Below are 20,218 nucleotides of genomic sequence, written 5' to 3'. Positions count from 1 at the left end.
AGTGACCTCACCTGATCTTTGACCCTGATCTTTGACCCTGATAACCTCACAGGAAGTTATGTCTCTTGACCGTTGACACTGTTGATATTACAGGAATTGACATGTCTTAACTTTGACAACACACATCATAAAAGTAATACAAATGAAATAAAAATAAAAGACACTAAAACAGAAAAAAATCTATTTAAATTACATCCCATAGAGTGCTGCCATGGTACGGCAAAGGTGCAAATATGCTAGACGAAGTGCAAGGCAATCATTGGCCAGCAGTACTGTCGTCACATTCCCAAGTACACCCTCAAATGGCCTTGCACAACCATTATTTGCTTAGGACTGGAGCAGTTAAAATAGCATCCGTACCTGCAGGATCTCCTCCCTCTCGCAACCAGTCTGCACACAAGTTAATAATAGGGCCTTCAGGTCCCACAGAATGTGAAATTCGTTGGGTTCTGCCCTTAACAACTATGTGTGTGCTCATGAAGATGGTGGATTGCTCACTGATTTGTATATTATAGACATACAAAATGCTCCGATAATTATGATACTATGGTGTGATCTATGATGTGCACTAAATTAAATATTGGTATGTATATAACACTCCACCAATATTATTAGTGTACATTTATATGCACTAAACATGTACGTATTGTACATAGCACGCTCCACAAACCAAATTGCCGCCTGTAGATTTCATTATAATAGTATGATGAGTGAGATGGCAAGAGTTTGCAATTGAGATGACATGACTTTGACACAGACAGAATTCAGCCCGCTGAGCTATCTTTCCATCAACAAAGTTCTAGAAATGTTGCCAAAATATGACAGAAAGGGTCAGCCTTAAAAATAGAGTGCTCATAGTGATTTCCTAAAGGTCTGCCCCCCAGGACTCCTCATGCCACTGGCCACTTTAGAGTCATGAACCACAGGGCAAAGTGTAGTTGCTGTGCATTGGATTGGATGAAGAGCAGCCTGTGTGTAAAAAAATGTATTTTGGATGAACACAATATGGTGTACCAATCACTGTTAGAAAAGTGACACAAAGATTTTTGTGAATCTCATTACATGTGTGGGGATTGGGCTGTCTTATTATTTGCAAGTATGTGCAACAAACAGGTGTGGAGTGGAGAACATCCATGCATTGGACCTATGGTGTCCTGATAAATCTGACGGGTACACAATCAGAATCCGAGACTCAAAAGAAATAAAGTCAAAACACAAAGTGGAACATAAAAGTAATAAGAATCGCCTATGATTGAGGCGATTTATAAGAAATATATGAGACCGCTGGTTAACACGAAAGAAAACCAATAGAAATTACAAGAGTAAAGCTCTGTAATTCAAGACTGACTATTCAATGGTGAACAAAGAGAATTTCAACAAGGCGGAGGCGCTCTGCGGTTGGTAAGCTGAGTAGACAGTCAGCCTCTGGGCCCTTGATGACGTGTATGACCGCCGGTATGGTGATGGCATCATGTTGTAGTCTTGTTGGGAATTTTCCCATGCATTGAAGTGGTCTTTTGGAAATCCAAGTGAAAACTCGGACTGTTGCAAACGACAGTGGAGGCTTAGGGCTCATCCTTTCATATTCTGTGACCGGAATATAGTTCAGCGAGGCCCCACTATCTAGCACGAATTTGGTGTCATGATTCCCTACCTTTATGTCTAAACGTGGCTATTTTTTGAGTTGGTCAGGGTTCGCAATCATGTTCACGTATTCAACTGTATACACAGAGTCTCTGGATGAGGATCTAGAATCCCGGGATGGTGATCTACGTTCCCACCTGGATCTTCGCGATTCTCGGCTTGAGTGAGATGAGCCTGAGGATACGGTGGACTTTCCTTGAACAGCCCTTATGTGGTGTTTTCTGGTGTCCGAGCGAGACGACCTGGTCGGTTCACTTCGTCTCTCTTTGTGATAGTCCCCACACATGGCTTCGAAGTGGTTCGTCCGCCCACACTTCCTACATCTCTGACCCATGGCAGGACAGGCATCCACATGAGGGTAATCATATCCACATCTGTAGCATTTTCTTGTCTTTTCTGGTCTCCTTTTCTCTCCGCCCAGGTTCTCGCCTTTTATGCTCTGGGTATCTTTGATAAGATGATGGTTGTGATCTCCACTGCTTATCTTTCGAGCTTCTTCGACTATTGCCTTTAGCATGGACGCAACGCACTTGTTCATGGCTCACATGGCGTCCTGTTTCAATGTTGGTGGCGTGTTCCTCGGCCTGATCATATACACGCGTCATTTCTTCAATCTCGTCTATGTTGTGGGGTTTTCTTAGCAGCCGCCTTCAAAGAGTTTCTGAATGACACCCGCCTATGATTTGCGATTTTATGGCAGCATCTGTTGAAAAGGTGTCGAATTCACAATGGCTGGATAGCCGTCGCAGTCGGGTGATGAAGGCGCTCATCACCTCGTCCTTTCCTTGGCGCGCTTGGTGAAACGCATGACGTTCGTAGTCCACGTTTCTCTTGCGGAGAAATTTCTTGTTCAGCGCTTCACGCACTTTGTCATAGGTATCGGCATCTGAGGAGGAAGGTCCTTAATTATTTTGCTTATCTCTCGACCTGCCAGGTTGCGAAGTGCAATTAATTTCTCTTTATCAACAGTCACTTTAGATCCCTCAATGTAATTTTCGAAATCATCAAGCCACTCTTGCCACATGGGGCCCATGCCCCCTCCTGTGGTCAATGTTAGGGGTTCTGGGGCCCGCAGGTGCGACCCTCCTGCGACGACGGGTTTGACCTCGTTTCGCTGTGGGGATACGTTGGGGGTCACCATCTTGGAGACGCGTGCTTCCTGCCTTTTCTGCCTCTAGCCAACCTGTTCGAGGGTGCTTGGATCGGTTGTTTACGATTGTTTCTCTTTCCGCGCAGCTTTGACTTTGCTTGTGCTTGTTTATCTGGCCCACTTGTGTTGTTTTATCTTTGTCAGGTGTGTTGTTTTACTAGAAAAAGGACTATGCCTGACTTCAAAATGGCCGCCCCACAACAACCAATGGGTCTGTCCTCAAAGCTGCCTGACTTCAAGATGGCCGCAGTTGCTATTTGCCTGCAGTATCTCCTCTATGTTCATTCAGCCCCCAGGTCACTCAAGACTCACCAGCAGACGACTCCCGGGGACAGCAGACCTCCGGATTCAGTCTTCTTCAACCACTGCCACAGTCAGGTGAGGTTGGGGTGGGCTCCCGCCTTGCTGCGCTAACTGCCGCGATCACGCGGCGACACAGTGCCAAAGCTCACGCATCGGGCGTGATATTTCCGATGCCGGCTGCTCTTGAAGCTCTGGTTCCACTGCGCTCGACTGCGCTTACCGCCGGACTTCTTTGGGGTCACGTTCCTCATTCGAGGCAGTGGCCCTACACTTCTTGGGGCACTGGACAGAGTCGGAGTGGCCTCCCGACCTCTGTTCTCTCCTCACACGCCGGATTACACGCATCCGGCGGGGTCACGTTTTGGCGCGAACTGCTCTCTCCCTTCGAGCGTTCCAGCGCTTGCTGCTGCGCCTCCCTCGAGCGTTTCAGCGCTCGTTACTGCGGCTCCCTCTTCACTCCCTGGCCACCACTGGAGGGACAGGGTCACCTGCTGCTGGCCTCTCTCTTAGGCGGCAGATCCACACGGCGGTGTTTTCTTCTTTTCGGCGCCGAACGGGACAGGGCACTCTTGTGGGGTTCTGTGGGCTCTATTCATGCCCATCCCACCCTCGTCGCCAGTTGTAGTGTCTTGGAGCTAATGACGACAGACACTTTAGTAGTTATGCATAAGCCTTTATTATCTACTTCTTATCAGGTCCCTGTCCCTACACTATCTGCCCTCATCCTGCCTACGCTCCTCCTCTTCCGTTCCACCCCACTAGCTCCACCCACCCAGCTACTAGACTGCTCACAATATAACACAGACGACAGGAATAAATATTACTGATGGTCATCTGGATGGTTGATAAATAAAAGGACTGTTTCAGAATAGAAGATTAAATAAGGAAAATAAGATAGATATAAAAAAGTAAAACTGTGTGATCAAGAAGTGGAAATTTTCAATGACTCAACAGATGCCTTGATTGATGTTATCATTTTGCCCTGAAGAAGGTGGAGCAAATCGAAAACAAACCACCGAAATGCTGCGTCGACATGCTTTTGTGATTCATGATTTGATAATCTGTGATTTGTGTGTGATATAAACTTTGATATTTTTGTAAATTGACTCTGCTAGGGAAAACAGGTGAATAGGTATAATTATACATATAACCTGAATAAATGAAGATCATTGATAGTATTCCAATGCTACAGTTATAATTACGGTCATATAGCACTGATATTGTCTCAAAAAACTGTTTTATTCAGACACAATCAGATAATATATTGGCTTTATCATTGGTTTTAAATATTGTTTATGATACACTTTGACGAAATTTTGAAATGTAATTGTGTGTTCTAGAGATTTTAACTGAACAGATCTGTAGTAACTGTCTTAATTGTGTTTTTTACAAATAAAGGGAGACATTTTTGCATTAATCAATACTCAATGTATAGAAAGTGATATGTATACGAAGGGTATTGATGAAATCCCATGATAAGGTGAATTCAGTGGTTAAGATATTCAAGATTGTTTGTGCAAAAGGGATCCCTTTTTTGTTGTTGGTTTTTTGCCCTGTCCCTTTTTGCTAAAAGCAGATCTCTCTCCAAAAATGTATTGGGGGTGGGGTGTACTGCATAAACAGTAAGTTTAAACATCAGGAGAAGGAGGTATTTCATGTTTTTGAAACCTTGTGAATAGAGAATTCAGTAGATGTGCACGCAAACAGGCAAAAATGACAAGCCACAGTGTACACAGAAACAAAAATATACATAAATCTACCTATTTATAAATTAGTATATGCCCATGCTAGTCAAAAAACCCTTTATCCATACTGATATACATAATAAGTTAAGAGTGCTTGTTCTGAAGAAATGAAGAGGTAGATTTCCTATGTTTTCAGGCAGCTTAGTAACCAAAGTTTTGTGCTGTGTTGCGTGAGAAGGGGGGAGAGCAGAACTGCACCATATCTAGTTAAATATGGTACAGTTGTGTAAACATTGGTTATGGGTTTGCTATAGTAAACCGCACTATCTTCCAAAGTAATGCCAATTGTACTGCAATAGTTAAGTCGTATCTATGGCAACCAAGGCCTGGGTGCTTAAGGGTATGTGACACCTACCCACCGAAGTGTCAATTTGTCCTGAGATTCAGCCGAACCCAGGACACATATGAAACAATATAATACCCAAGCTACACCGATATCTGTATAGTCATGTGGAAGGGCGCATATATATCTTTACACACACAACTCTTTTTGATCACAGCACCCTATATCCACATAGTCCATAGAAAATCTCATTAACACCAGAAATAGTCCAATCAAAGCTTCTGTCTTGACGTCTTTAATTTCCACAAATTCGTATAATCCAAGTTACAGCCGACGCGCGTTTCGCCCTCTGGGCTTTCTCAAGGCTTGTTTGAAAAAAGGGGCTGAGCGGGATGGAAGAGAATTCCTTAGTTATAATGATGTCCCTCGGGTTTGTATGATCTTTCAATGCGCATATATAGGAGGGTACATTCACGAATATATGTGGAATAATCGGGCTCCACTTAGTATGTTTGTCCAATTCAGAAAGTAGTTAGTCTTTATGTAACATCACGCAATTCATTAGAGTTGCCACTCCATGTTAATCAATGGGGCCAAGATTTCGATGGGATTGTGATAAATCCCGAGTATTCCCGACTGAGATCAGTAGTTCCTGGCCATGGTGTGTTCCCGGTCAGTGTTTTCACTGACTAATCATGATTAACATGGAGTGGCAACTCTAATGAATTGCGTGATGTTACATAAAGACTAACTACTTTCTGAATTGGACAAACATACTAAGTGGAGCCCGATTATTCCACATATATTCGTGATGGTACAGTTGTGCTCTTCTCCAGTTCTTGCTTACCTTGGACTGCCTTGCACTAATGCGCTCACCCTTGCACCATAGATCAAGGATGTGTATGTGATGCCAAACATAGGTTGTATACTTGAAGGGTACCTTTTCAGCGCCAAGTTCTATGCTTTGACAAAGTTTAACACTTTGCCACCCTGCATGTGTTGTGTGCAGTGCAGTACAAATGCAAAGTTGGAAAGGTTTGGGGAAAATAAATATTTTCTCCAACTTTACACCTGCCACAAGGAGGCATCATTTTTAATGTCAGTCAGTAGGTAGGAATTTGTGTCAAAATCCATGGATAGGTGAGATCATCAAGGTACCACCCATGGTATCCATTCCTGGATGCAAAGTACTGCATAGTGCTAGATATGCTACTTCAAGGATATTGTCTAAACAGAATTCAAGATTTGCACTGAAAAGTGAAACTCAAACACAGGTTTGAAATACTTTTGTGATGCAAATCAGGCGCAGACTGCTAGTAATTCTGCCCCATAAACTCTGGATGTGAAACATAGCACAATGCAATGATTGGGGTTGTCAGACTTATAAAATTGTATAACTACCCATAAAGAAGCCCTTTTCAAGAACCTTAGAATAATGAAAGGTTGAGGAAACAAACAATAAGGTTTTAAACCTATGCCTGGCAGGCAGTTTGCATGTAGTGGTTTAATACAGTTCACTGAGCTATCTACATTAAATACAAACCTATAATCTGCCTTTTACACTTCTGCTGTGTAGCACGAACATTACCCTTGCTGCTACTTTATCACGAGTCACTGGGACTAGACAAACCACAAATCTCTCCACCAAGTACATTAACCACCAAAGTCATCAGACCATTGTTATACCCTGAAAAATGCCAGGCGTCTCTTATTGCACTAAGCCTTTCATGTAAAGGGCGCCCCCTTGAGCTTGCCAGTCAGAGGATTGCAACATGCTGCACTACCCTAAAGCTGGCAAAATTGAAGCAAAGCCAGGAAAACCATAAATATATCCCTTCAGATAACAGAGGGGCAGTGAAAAAAAGCTTAATTTTTTACTAAGTAATTTAAAAACAAGCTGTTCTGTACGTTCTTTTCACAAAAGGAATATTGCTTACTGAACTCTTTCTGGCTGCTTATATGATGCCAGGGGGTATCAGGGGTCGCTACTGCTACCCTTAATTGTTGTCCATGAAGGTTATTTATTTTTTACCTTATTGTATCTTTGGGGCATATGTACAAGAACCAGCAAAAAATATCGCTAACGTTAGTTAGCAGCAAAATGTGTATCTCCGCGCACCGCCGCAAACTATCGCCATGTTAGCGGCGTATGTACAAGCCAAGGCTACGTGGCGATAGATTCTCATCGAAGCAGAAAATGTCAACGTTAAAAACAGTGTCACAGCGGTAAAAATCTTGTCACTAACGAGTAAAAAGCGGCGGCCGGCCAGTACTGCACTCAAATTAGCGTGAGGCCACTTTTTTCACGTTAGGCCAGAAAAACTACTACAAAATGACCGCAAAGTATCACAAACTGCTAAAAAAAAAAAAAAATGTTTTTTTAAAAAAGAACCATGGATGAAGCTGGGCTCAGTACTGCAGGAGAAAACAACCCCCCAAACAGCCAGGAGGATCAGCCAGATAGCTAGGAGAAGGGCAAGGAGTAGAGGAAGCGCAAAACCAGGTTCAACCAGCAGGAAAGCCAGGTCCTCGTTGTGGAGGTGACAGAAAAACGACAGCAGCTGTTTGTCAGCTCCACTGTCTCATTGGGAACAAACAATGCAATATGGCAGTCCATCGCAGCCAAGGTGAATGCTGTCAGAGAGGTGAGGAGGACAGTAGATGACTGCAAGAAGCGCTGGTATGAGGCTAAGCGCAAGACCAAGGCAAAACTTGAAGCCGATCTCAAAGCAGCCATGCAGACTGGAGGTGGGAGTCCAGCGGCACAGGAGGAGCTGGATGCGTTGGAGGAACAGGTGTCAGCTTTCATCAGCGACCATGCTCTCCAGCATTGAATGGCTGACATTGCTAGAGTACTGACTCAGACGAATAACTGTCTAGTCTGAGTGGCTCCAGCGATGTGAGCAAGTGGTTGCCTCACATGCGAATGAGCATGGAGAACATGGAGCGGATGCAAGCCATGCTAATGGCAGCCACGGTTGAACACCACAGATACATTGCTGGAATCTTTCATACCCTGCAGTTGCTAGTCACAGCAGTACTGCATCAAGGTTTGGCACAGATGAATGCTGCTGCTGCTGCTTCAACATCCACATCTCCGCCCCCTGATGTGTCAGTACTTCACATTGCCGCTGACATTATACCACCACGCACACCGGAGGCAAATGACACATCAGAGGACAAAGAGGTTGATGATTCTGCAATATTGCTAAGAAGAAAGTGGTAGAATTCCTCAATGTCAAATGGTCAGTTTTGCCTTGGATCTGTGCTTAGTATCATGCCACTGAACATCGTCTTACAATGTCCTCTGCTACACACGGACACTCACAATTGAACTCAATATGGACTGCCATAATTTGTGTTTTACCCAAAGACACTGCAATCAGTCTGCTGACTGAAATCTGCCTCTTCCTCTGGACATGTTCCACACAAAGGACTGTCAGGCCCTCCACTGGGCATCTATGAAATGTGGGAGTTGTTGGACCAAGTACAGTCGCAGTCTTCTCCAAAGTCAATGCACATGCTAATTAAAACTTAAATTTACACAGATGTGTGTTTATCATGACCATTCAGGTATAGAAGTCTCCAATAATGTTTGAGCAGTGAATCCATCCAAATGTACACCAATTGACACATGATGAATGTTCATGTTAAACTGTGTCACAGATAGGTAGTGAGATGACTGGGCATGTGAGATCTAGCCGTGCCCTCATTGATCGAATATGACCTACTAGCAATATCCCAACATTTCCCTCCGTACATGATGGGAATAGGCACGTGTGGAAATAGGTCCAAGTCTGTTGCATGCCACAAGTAGTGTCCACATTTATCATGGATAACAAGTCTCACTTGGCAGATTTACTCACACTACGGGTTGGACAAAGCTTGTTGTGATGGGGGTCATTGCATGTCACATTCCAAGATAGAGCACACCAGCGATTCAGTAAATTCTCTGGCCTTAGCATTAACTGGCATAAGTCAGTCATCTTCCCGCTTACGACCGGTACTACCACATGGCCTTGCGAGTTCCCGCTCGAATGGTGTGATGATGCGATGAAATATCTTAGGGTTTATGTTCACCTCGATACAGCCACCATCATTAGGCTAAATTACTGCAGAGCCATTGACTCCCTGGAGTCCCAAATTTCGAAGTGGCTGCACCTGCCCCTATCAATGGCGGGTAGAGTCGCCATAATCAAAATGGTGGTGCTCCCCGTTTCCTATATTTAACAATATTCCCATACCCCTTACCAAAACCTTTTTCATGCAGCTACGCTCATTGCTACTGTGCCTTGTCTGGGCTGAAAAGACACCTCGGGTTTGCTGGCGGACCTTGACTTTACCGTATGAGAGGGGAGGCTTTGGACATTCAAACAGTATCTACCACGTGTTGGGCATGGACCCAACTGCAACTATTGCTCAGACTTGATCTGCTTTATTCTACCGAATTGCCCTTGCCCAACCCTTCTTGGTTTCCAGTCACAGGCGAAATTTTAGTCCAGTGTATCCTAGAAAAGTTCCACATACGTACAGTGGGTGATCTATTACCAGACGGCCATGTTTTTTCAGTGTCCGAAGAGACCCAATTTGCAGACCGCACTTTTATGGATTCTTTTGTCATGAAAAGGGTCCATTCCATGCTTCGTGCCACCTTTGCATCCTTTCTGTTATATTCTAAGCCATGTTAAGTTGTGTACTGTATCTTTAATGAAATTCTTATGTTCTACTGTCACTGTGTTTGTGAGGTCATCGCATCTTGTCCATTGTAGAATGTTATATTTCAATACATGAGACAAACTGCATCAAGCACAGATGAGACTGGCAGATGAAGAGCTGTGTAGGTTATATTGAATAAATCTCATTTTATTCATCCACCTTTCTTATGGATTTACTACATATTTTTGGCGACAAGGGCCTACACAGCTGAATCCACGCATCTATCTACAATTTTTTCAAAAGGATTTTCTTCTTAAATCCACATCAAGCCATCTGCCTCAACTGCCACATTTCATCAATGAAGTCTTCAATGTTATTTTACTATCGACAAGCCTGAAGACAAACTCTACATCAATAACCCTCAAGACAAGATTACAGCCTCAACTTACTTCTCTACAATTGTCTTCTCAATAATTTCAGTATGTGACTTTCAATTAGCGTGTGTTTCAAACTGTGGCATTACGATTTTTTTTATGTGCAGAGAAGATATTCTACTTATTCAAAACAAAACCTACTATTTGTTTGTTTCTTCATCGCGCACAATCTCTTGTGCATTTTTCAAATATATACACCGAGACTTTACTGGCATTTTATTCAGCGTCCCAGATCGAGCGAAAGAGCGAGACTTTTGCCCGAGAGTGTGAAGCGCCAACACTCGTTATTTTCCTTTTTTACATTCGAGTCAACACGAAAGAGGACAAGACTTGTACTCATGCGAGACTCTTCTACGTATTCCAATCGAACATCTCCTTGCGCATGCTCCGTACTGTTGCCAACCATCGAGAGGTTATTTTGCCAACCACACAGTAACGCTCTTTCCAACCACGGAATAACGCTGTTGCCAACCACGAAATAATGCCATTTTCAACCACGCAAATTTATTTCTATCGGCAGAAAGAGTGACATCATTGCCTTTGTTTTCTCAGTTCTATTTCTTGATGATCACGTTCTACAGTGTCACACTGTCTTCTACAGAGATTCCATTCTTCAACAATTAACATTCTTTTCTCAGGAGAACCATTGTTTTCACATAGACTGTGGAAGCAGCATCCTACCTACAACAAAAGAGAATACACCATTTTTTTTCTTCTTCAATTGAAACTTTAAAAACTTTATTCATTGCAAGGAATGGACATAACACTTTTGTTTATTTAGCAGAAATGAGTTTATGAACTAGTGCCTTTGTGATCTATATTTATATTTCTAATTTTTTTTATTTTTTTTTTATTCTAGGATGTCTTCTTTACAGTCTATCAATGCTCCTCCTTTTCTGGATACTCCAGGAGATCCTCCAGTGAAGTGGGATATTTGGTTTGACGCTTTTGAGACATATTTAGGTGCCATTGGAGCTTCGAGGTATCGTCCTGCAAGAAAGAAATGTCTTTTATTGCATTATCTTGGTTTCGAAGGTAGTTCGATCTTCAAACACTTACCTGATCCTCCTGGAGGTAACAAAGTAATTGATGAATATCAAACTACTATTACGAAACTAAAACCTAGGTTTGATATGCAACCCAATTTGATTGTCCTTAGACACAAATTCTTTATGAGGAAGCAATCTGAAAGTGAGGATGTTGATGCTTATGTGTCCACTCTCAGGAAGTTGGCTTCTGTCTGTCTTTTTGAGAACTTTACTGAGCAATTAATTTGTGACCAATTTGTTGGTCATTGTAAAGATAAACAGATTAGACATAAGTTTCTTTCCATGGACAACCCCTCTCTTGATGAAACCATTATTGTAGCGAAAAGTATAGAGACATCTCACATTTCCCTTAAAGAACTAGAAGACAAACCAGTGGATAGCATCAATTTTGTTGGTAATTCAAGGAAAGTAAAGAATAAATCCACAAAGAATGCGAGCAATTTTTCTCCAAGGTTCAAAGATGCTGTTTTTGTACCTAACAATATTTGTTTACGAAGTGGGAGTTCTACTCATAGTAAGGGAGCGAAATGCCCAGCATTGAATTCTATGTGTAACTATTGTAAAAAAAAATAGGACATTTTGCCACTGCTTGTTTAAGAAAGAAATTTCAAAAGAAAACTATAGCTTGTGTCGTAGAATCAGATAATGACTCAGATACTGAAACTATCTCAGTTGTCACTGACCATATAGAGTCTAGCGACCCATCAATACCTCTTACAGGTAATCCGTCAACTTGTGTTGATCCTATAGTTGAAATACTGGTTGGTGATAAGAAACTTGATCTTCTAGTAGATTCAGGCGCAAGGATCACCATGATTACTGAGGAACTGTTTCATGAAACGTGGGGAGAGAGAGAGAATTATTTCCCCCTGACAGAAAACCTATTTCCTATGAAAGACGTAGAATTGCATTACTAGGATTTTTCGAGGATTACTTAGAGTTTAAAGGTAGGAGAATAAGGGGGAAAGTTTATGTAGCTGTCAAGGGATTGAATATCTTAGGGTGGTTTCACCAGGGTCTTTTTGGCATGCAACTTAGACCAGGCACAAAAGAACTAGTATTGCTTGTCTCTTGTGAAGAGGAAAGCACTAAGTGGGTCAATGAATTTCCTTCTGTTTTCAGTGATCAACTAGGTAAGATCACTGGGTTCAAACATAAGATTATAGTTAAGGATGGAGCAACTCCTATCAAACACAAGCTCAGGAGTGTTCCCTTTAGCATTAAAGAGGACCTTAACAAAGAGATAACTATGTTATGTGAAAAGGAAATTATAGAACCTACTGACTCATTATGGTTGTCTCCTCTTGTGGTCGCACGCAAGAGAGATGGTAAACTAAGGGTGTTTGTGGACCTCAGATCCTTGAACAAGGAGATTTGGGTTGACTCCCACCCTTTGCCTAAAATTACGGATCTATTTACCAGTATCAAAGGTGCGAACATTTTTTTTAAATTAGACCTGGTTAGCGCCTATCATCAAATAGAGCTTCACCCCGAATCACGATCTTTAACAGCTTTTGTGTCTCCACTTCGTACTTTCCACTACAAAAGGATGCCTTTTGGACTAGCCTCAGCGGCTTCAGTATTTCAGAGGGTGATGGAAAATGTGTTGAGAGATGTAGAGGGTGTTCTCGTTTTCCAAGATGACGTTTTGATATATGCCAAAGATGATTAAACACATGATAGCATTGTTAGGAAGGTCTTGGAAATAATTTTTTAAAAAATGGAGTCGTATTGAAAACTGAAAAGTGCAAGTTTAGTTGCAGTGAAATAGAATACCTACCTAGGTCATTTACTTTCTCATGAAGGGATCAAACCAAGACAAGTTTTAATTGATGCTATTATGAAGGCACCTGTACCTAAAGACAGGTCTGGAGTTAAGTTGTTGCTTGGATTGTTGGAATACTATTCAAGATTTGTCCCTAGTTATGCATCACTAGTTAGACCCATTAGCAATCTGCTCCAGTTTTCTACGAAATTTTCATGGACAGCAGACTGTGAACGTGCTTTCATGGAGGTAAAGGATATTTTGAAGAAAAGCGATGCTATTACACCATTTGACCCTGATTTGCCTTGTTTTATTACTGTAGATTTGAGCAAGGTGGGTCTGGGAGCTATTCTTACTCAACGTTCTGGTGAACAAGAGTATACAGTTGCTTTTGCCTCCAGGGTTCTAAGGAGTGCTGAGATTCAATACTCTGTTATAGAGAAAGAACTGTTGGCTTGTGTATGGGCTATTGATAAGTATTGACCTTATGTTTGGGGTAGGCATTTCAGCTTAATCACAGATCACAAGCCACTGGTGTCTATTTTGTCTGCTGGTCCTAGCAAATGTTGTACACCTAGGATGGTTACCAAGTTACTTCAATATCAATTTGATGTCACACATATTGCTGGTGGTAAAAAACACACGAGCTGACTTTTTGTCACGTTATCCGCAGAGTAGCGATTTGAGTGAGGGTACAAGTTTAAGACTTAAATGATGAGGAGGATTGTTTTGTGGCATCAATAGATGTACCCATTTTAGCAGTTGGGTCTGAGGAAGATTGGAGGGCAATTTTTTAAAGGACAAGGTGTTCAATTTTATCAAGAATGGGTGGCCGAAAGAGAAGTCTTTGTCTTCCGAATTACAACCATATTGGAAGGTAGAGTCAGAAATTTCAATTGAGGATGGCTTAATATTGAGAAATGTTATGTTATGTTATGGGAATTTGTATAGCGCGCGGCTGCCCCAGCCAAGGGGCGTCCCGGCGCTGCGAGCTGACCGGAGTGCAGAATGAAGGTGCACAAAAAAACAGATTATTGAAAAAAGATGGGTTTTGATGGCCTTTCTAAAGAAACTTATTCCACCTCATGGTCTTAGACCTATTATTATGAAAGAAGCTCATGAGGGGCATTTAGGTATGTCTCTTACAATACGTCGTGTACGACAAGATTTTGGGTGGCCAAGCATGGATAGTGAGATCAGGACGTTTGTTGAAAATTGTCCAGTGTGCTGTTTTTCTGAAAAATCACTTAAAGTTGTTTTTCCACCTTTGTCTCCAATTGAATGTCCAACTAGGCCATGGGTCAAAGTAGGTATTGATATTATGGGTCCTTATGAAGTTTTACCTTTGGGGATGAGGTTCATTGTTGTTTTGATGGATTACACATCCAAGTGGCCTGAAATAAAAGTGGTAAAGGAAGCGAATTCGTTCAGTGTTATCAAGTTTCTCAAGGAAGTATTTTTGAAGGAAGGATTTCCTCAGTTTATTATCTCAGATAATGGGACTCAGTTTGTAAGTGTTGAATTTCAAACTTTTCTTAAGTCCTGTGGAGTCAAACACCTTAGAAGCTCACTTTATTATCCACAAACCAACGGTCTTGTGGAAAGAATGAACCGTGTTGTGGGTGATTGTGTTAGGTGGGCAGTAAAGGGCAGGCATGATGTTTTTACATCCATTGAAAGCATGCTTTGGTTTTACAGGACAACACCACACTCTTCCACGAAAGTTTCGCCTTTTGAAGTGCTAAGGGGAAGGAAAGCTAATACCAGTTTTCGACCTGGGTGGATGTGTAAGTGGTCTCACTCTTTAGTTGATGTTGAGTCGGTTTTAGAAACAGTCAAAACTAATTCTGAAATGACATAAAATAAGGAGAAAGAATGGTTTGACAAAAAGAAAAATGTCAAGATGGTTTCATTGTGTGTGGGAGATTGTTAGAATTAAGAATTCCTTTCACACAAAAAAAGGGAAGTGTAAATATAGTGAACCCATCAAGATTGTGCGGATTGGTGTCAATGCTGTTCAAGTAGAAGGTGGATGTTGGTGGAATATTTCGAAAGTTGTAAAAGCAAGTGTAGTTTCTGGAGATCATAATGAACATGACAGTAACATGAATTTATCTCGTAGGAAGAGTACTAGATCTATTAATTTACCTTGTAGATATCGTGATTAGGTACTGTTATACTTCCTTGGTATTGTTGTATCTCTATGTTATGTTTATCTAACCTGTGTTTGCATCAAATGTATTGCACGCGCGCTATGTCTCTGCACGCGCGACCTGCCGGTGCATTGTGAAGGAGAAAATAAGGACAGGTTGGCCTGAAAAAAAATTACCTTCTCATTTGCATCCATTTTGGGAACTAAGAGACAAGTTATCTATAGAAGGTGATTTGATTTTGAGAAATGGAAAGGTTGTTCCACCCAAAAGTTTACGTACTAAACTCCTGGATATTTGCCACGAGGGGCACCTTGGTATTGGTAAAACTAAGAGTGGAGTCAGGAATTCTTACTGGTGGCCTGGTTATGAGCTAGAAATTGAAAGAAGTGTCAGGGATTGTACAGCCTGTGAAAACTCTGACAAGACAAAACATACATTTAGACCACCCCTTCAACCCCTGTCTTGTCCTAACATGCCTTGGGTCAGATTGGGAATTGACATTTGTGGGCCCATTCGAGAACAAGGTGAAATGTTATATCTAATTGTACTGGTAGACCATTTCTCAAAGTGGCCAGATGTTAAAGTGGTGAAAAGATGCTGATGCTAAAAGTGTTGTAAGTTTTTTACGAAAGCTATTCCTTAGAGAGGGCCTTCCTAATTGCATGGTGTCGGACAATGGCCCACAGTTCACATCAAAAATATTCAAGGAGTTCCTGAAAAATCATGGTATAGAACACAAAACCACGTCCGTTTATCATCCTGCTGGTAATGGAGCAGTAGAAAGGTTTTAACGGGCGATTAAAGGCATAATTCAATTGGCAAATCAGAATGACATGTCATGGAGAAAACAACTAATAAAAAACCTTTGGTCATTCCGAGTTACGCCATGTGTATCCACAGGTACCAGTCCCTTTGTACTTTTGAGAGGAAGGACCCCCAATACTAAGGATAATGTAGGTTGGGCTACCCCTAAAAGAGATGTGGTCTCCAGAGGAGATGCAAGGGAATGTACAAAGGTCACAAACCATAGCAAAGAAATACTATGACAATAAGAATTTATGTAAGAAGGTTGACATCAAAGCAGGTGACTATGTGAGAGTGAGGAATAACAGAAGTACCAGCAAAGGAAAAAATCACTACTCTCAACCATTGGAGGTAATGAAAGTGTTTTGTAATTCCGCTCTTTTGAGCGATGGAAAATCTTGGCATTTTTCTGCTTTATCATTATGCAAGGAGGGTAAAAGGAAGGATTGATTTTCAATCTACTCCTGAAAATAATGAGGTTTCCTGTTCAAGACTATGATTGGATTCTAGACCGGGAGGAAATTGAGGGTTCTCAACCAGGGGGTACCAACATTGTATCTTTAGGTACAAATTAAGTATCTTCTGGAAGTGAGAACAATTCAGATGCCTCACGGGTGGAAGACAGTAGTAGGCAGAGCAAGGAGACATCGGAAGAGTACAGGTCTCAGACTAACAGCGATACAGATTCTGATTCTGATGACTGTTTATGAAGATGTTACTTCTCAGGATGTCAGTTGTCAGGATGAACCTACTGTGAGCAGAATTGGAAGAGTAGTCAAACCACCTGCTAAGTTACAAGATTACATTTGTGATTAGCTGCGGTTTACCCTCCTCATCCTCATGCCTCAGCTGGGCATCCACAGTCTCTCTTGTTGTTTTGGGAAGGGAGGTGCGTTATGTTTATCTAACCTGTGTTTGCTTCAAATGTATTGCACGCGCGCTATGTCTCTGCACACGCGACCTGCCGGTGCATTGTGACGTCAGGGTGTTCTACCTGACCACCGGCAGGTTGACAGTTGAGAGGTGACAATGACTTGAGAGTGGTGACTGCAGTTAGACGTACCTTGGTGTTAGGTGTATTCTACAATAAAGACTTTACCACTTACCTGCTTGACTGGTCATCTTTACACTCTATTTAGTTTTTTTTCTTATTTTCTGTAATTTTCCCTGATGTCATGTTTTAGTTAAGTTTTAGACAATGTATTATTGTTGTTCACACTTACTGTTTCTTTTTCATTTAGGAAGAAAAGGAGGTATGTTATATTCTAAGCCATGTTAAGTTGTGTGCTGTATCTTTAATGAAATTCTTATGTTCTACTGTCACTGTGTTTGTGAGGTCATCGCATCTTGTCCATTGTGGAATGTTATATTTCAATACATGAGACAAACTGCATCAAGCACAGATGAGACTGGCAGATGAAGAGCTGTGTAGGTTATATTGAATAAATCTCATTTTATTCATCCACCCGTCTTATGGATTTACTACACTTTCCTGCGGCCCCTGACCCCACTCCCCCGCTGATACTGTTGATACAAAGCTCCACTGGGGCACACTTGGTCTCCAAACTCTACAAGCAATGTGGAATGTCCAGGCCTGTATCTGATACTAGGGTGCGGGCGGCCTGGGAGGAGGACCTGGGTAAACTCATCACAGGTGATCAATGGGAATGGTGCTGTAGGGTTACCAGAGAGGTTTCACTAAACAGCAGACACAAGTTGCTGCATTTTAAATTCCTTTGCAGGATATATTACACCCCTGCCCGCTCTCACAAACTTGACCCCAATAGGCCACATCATTGTCGGAAGTGCACTCCCTACGCCAACTTTGCCCATCTTCCTTGGACCTGCCCCAGAATACACCAGTATTGGCTAGCAGTTCACCCCATGTGGGGGATATTTTGTCCATGCAACTGCAGGTCACCCCAGAGATCGCATTGTTGGTCTATACAGCAAACTTCCCCCTGAAGGTCAGGAAACTGTCAGCTCTGGGTCTCCTACTGGCCAAGCGCGAAATTGCTTTATTATGGGGCAGCAAGAGGGTCCCCACTTTGCAGGCTTGGCTCCGCAGCCTACCTTACTGTAATGTTAATTGTGAAGAATTCTCCACCTTGATGCCCAGCGCCTCCCGCCCTATAGATATTTGGGGACCATATTGGGACTATGTTGACAGAAAGAGAACCGTACTGGATTGGGACACTTCTAGCGGCATCACACTTGAGGGCATTGGCTAAGCACACACCCCTGGTTGGGTATTGGCCCCCCATTTACCCCCACTGCCTGTTATGCCAGAATGGATTACCCTGTGCGAGAGCTTATGATGGCTGCTAATGTTGTTGCCCATGCACCGTATGTACGTCTGACTGTCATAATGTACCTCCCTCTTTTTACACATTTATTGAATTATGCTTGTCAATTATGTGCAATGCTCCTATTTGTAAGAAACCTGTTGCTCTTTTGCTGCAATTACCACTGTAATGCCAATTCCTTTATTATGAAAAAATCTGAAAATAAAGGTTTAAGCTAGAGCACACCACATGCACATAGATTGCGATTAGTTACTGCACATAGTGCCCACCTGCTATTGGAATCACAATGTCTGTTTCAGTGAAGCGGTGTTGGCAATAGTGATTTAGCCTTAAGTGCAAGTCCACTGTCAGACAATTACTGTGGCTTAATGCCTTGGAAACAAGGAACCCTCTCAAGTGGTGCTCATTGTGAAAGCAGAGGGCAATGTGTCCAGGATGTGTAGTGCACTGCACATAGCACATAGCAAGTTCTTGTATAACCATTTCAAGTGTGGGATCACTATGAGGCGATGACAAACGTAACAGCATGGAAAGGTTGGTATGACACTGGCACTACAGGGAGCAATGCAACATTTCCCCTCCTGTTTGCTGCAGAACTGTGTTTGGCCTTGTCCCATGCACATTTGACCAGCTAATTTACAACATTGTGCATAGGCAGGAGGGTGAGCCACCGGCCACAGGAACAACCAATGTCCATAATGATGACACACTTGCACTATGCAGCAAGTGTGCCTATGTCTGTGCATGTTAGATGGACTCATCGCCAGGCTCTTACGATAAGAAGGGTGTGGACGTAATATGTGTAACACAGTGCAGACACCCATCATCATGATGGGCAAGAGTTTTAATGTCTGTTCAAGGCCATGTTCCAACATTGTGTTGCAATTGTGCATCCCAACTGAGATGCTCAACTGTACAAAAGAGTGTCCCTAGCCTAGGCCACGACGCCAACTTGCCACACTAATGCACGCAAGTTCACTGTGCTCAAATCAAAAGAATTCTGACACTATCCGTCCAGCTAGGCAACATGTCATAACCACATATACACATTCAAATGATTGCCCTGAGATTAAAGAAGTGGGAAACAAGGTAAAGAGCAACACACCACCAAACAATTTCAGACATAAGTGCTAACTGAATTCCAAAACAGTATGAATTTATTAACATTTAACCAAATAAACAACCCTAAACTGACACTAAACACTAGGACATCTAACCTAATCTTAACCAACTATGACAAACTGAATAACCTTATCTAACTCTACTAATACTAATACTAAACACGCAACATCTGTCACATCAACCCCCCCCCCCCCCTCCCAACCTTAGAGCACTTCAGAAGACAGGACAAATACATCTTAGCTAAACATAAACCAACTACAGATATTATACATAAATATCTATTTTTTTGAAGAACAAAGACATCAACCCCCCACCCAAAGGAAAAGGAAACTTATCCACAAATACTACAAGTTAATAAATATACAAATATGCTAAAATCTAACACTACAACTATACTACCCAACAATCAAAAAACTAACCTATCACTAACTACGAAGTATAAATTACATTGGGGGAACGTAGAAAAGGGGGATGGTCTCCATTGGCCAGTTCAAAATGGGAGACCCAGGGCAGCCTTTAAGTCCTGCATGTGTGTGGTCTGCTCAGACATCTCACGTTCTAAACGTGCCAACCTGACATTTATGTTCATTATAGCACGGCGGTCCCGCATGGTAAACTGGACCACCTGATCAGATCCTGCTACTGCCAATGTAGGTTGTCCTTGGGTCTGTGAGGGGGCACAAAAATGTGTTCCAGATACTGAGGTTGCAGCTTGTTTCGGTGTTCTTCCAGGGGGATATGCAGATCCCTGTCCATATTGGGACCCACGCCGGTCGCCAGAAGTGCCCACTCTGGCCTGTGTCA

This window comes from Lissotriton vulgaris, chromosome 4_1, assembly GCF_964263255.1.
Source record: "Lissotriton vulgaris chromosome 4_1, aLisVul1.2, whole genome shotgun sequence".
NCBI lineage: Eukaryota > Metazoa > Chordata > Amphibia > Caudata > Salamandridae > Lissotriton > Lissotriton vulgaris.
The sequence above is the reverse complement of the archived record's forward strand: the minus strand, read 5'-3'. Positions refer to the sequence as shown.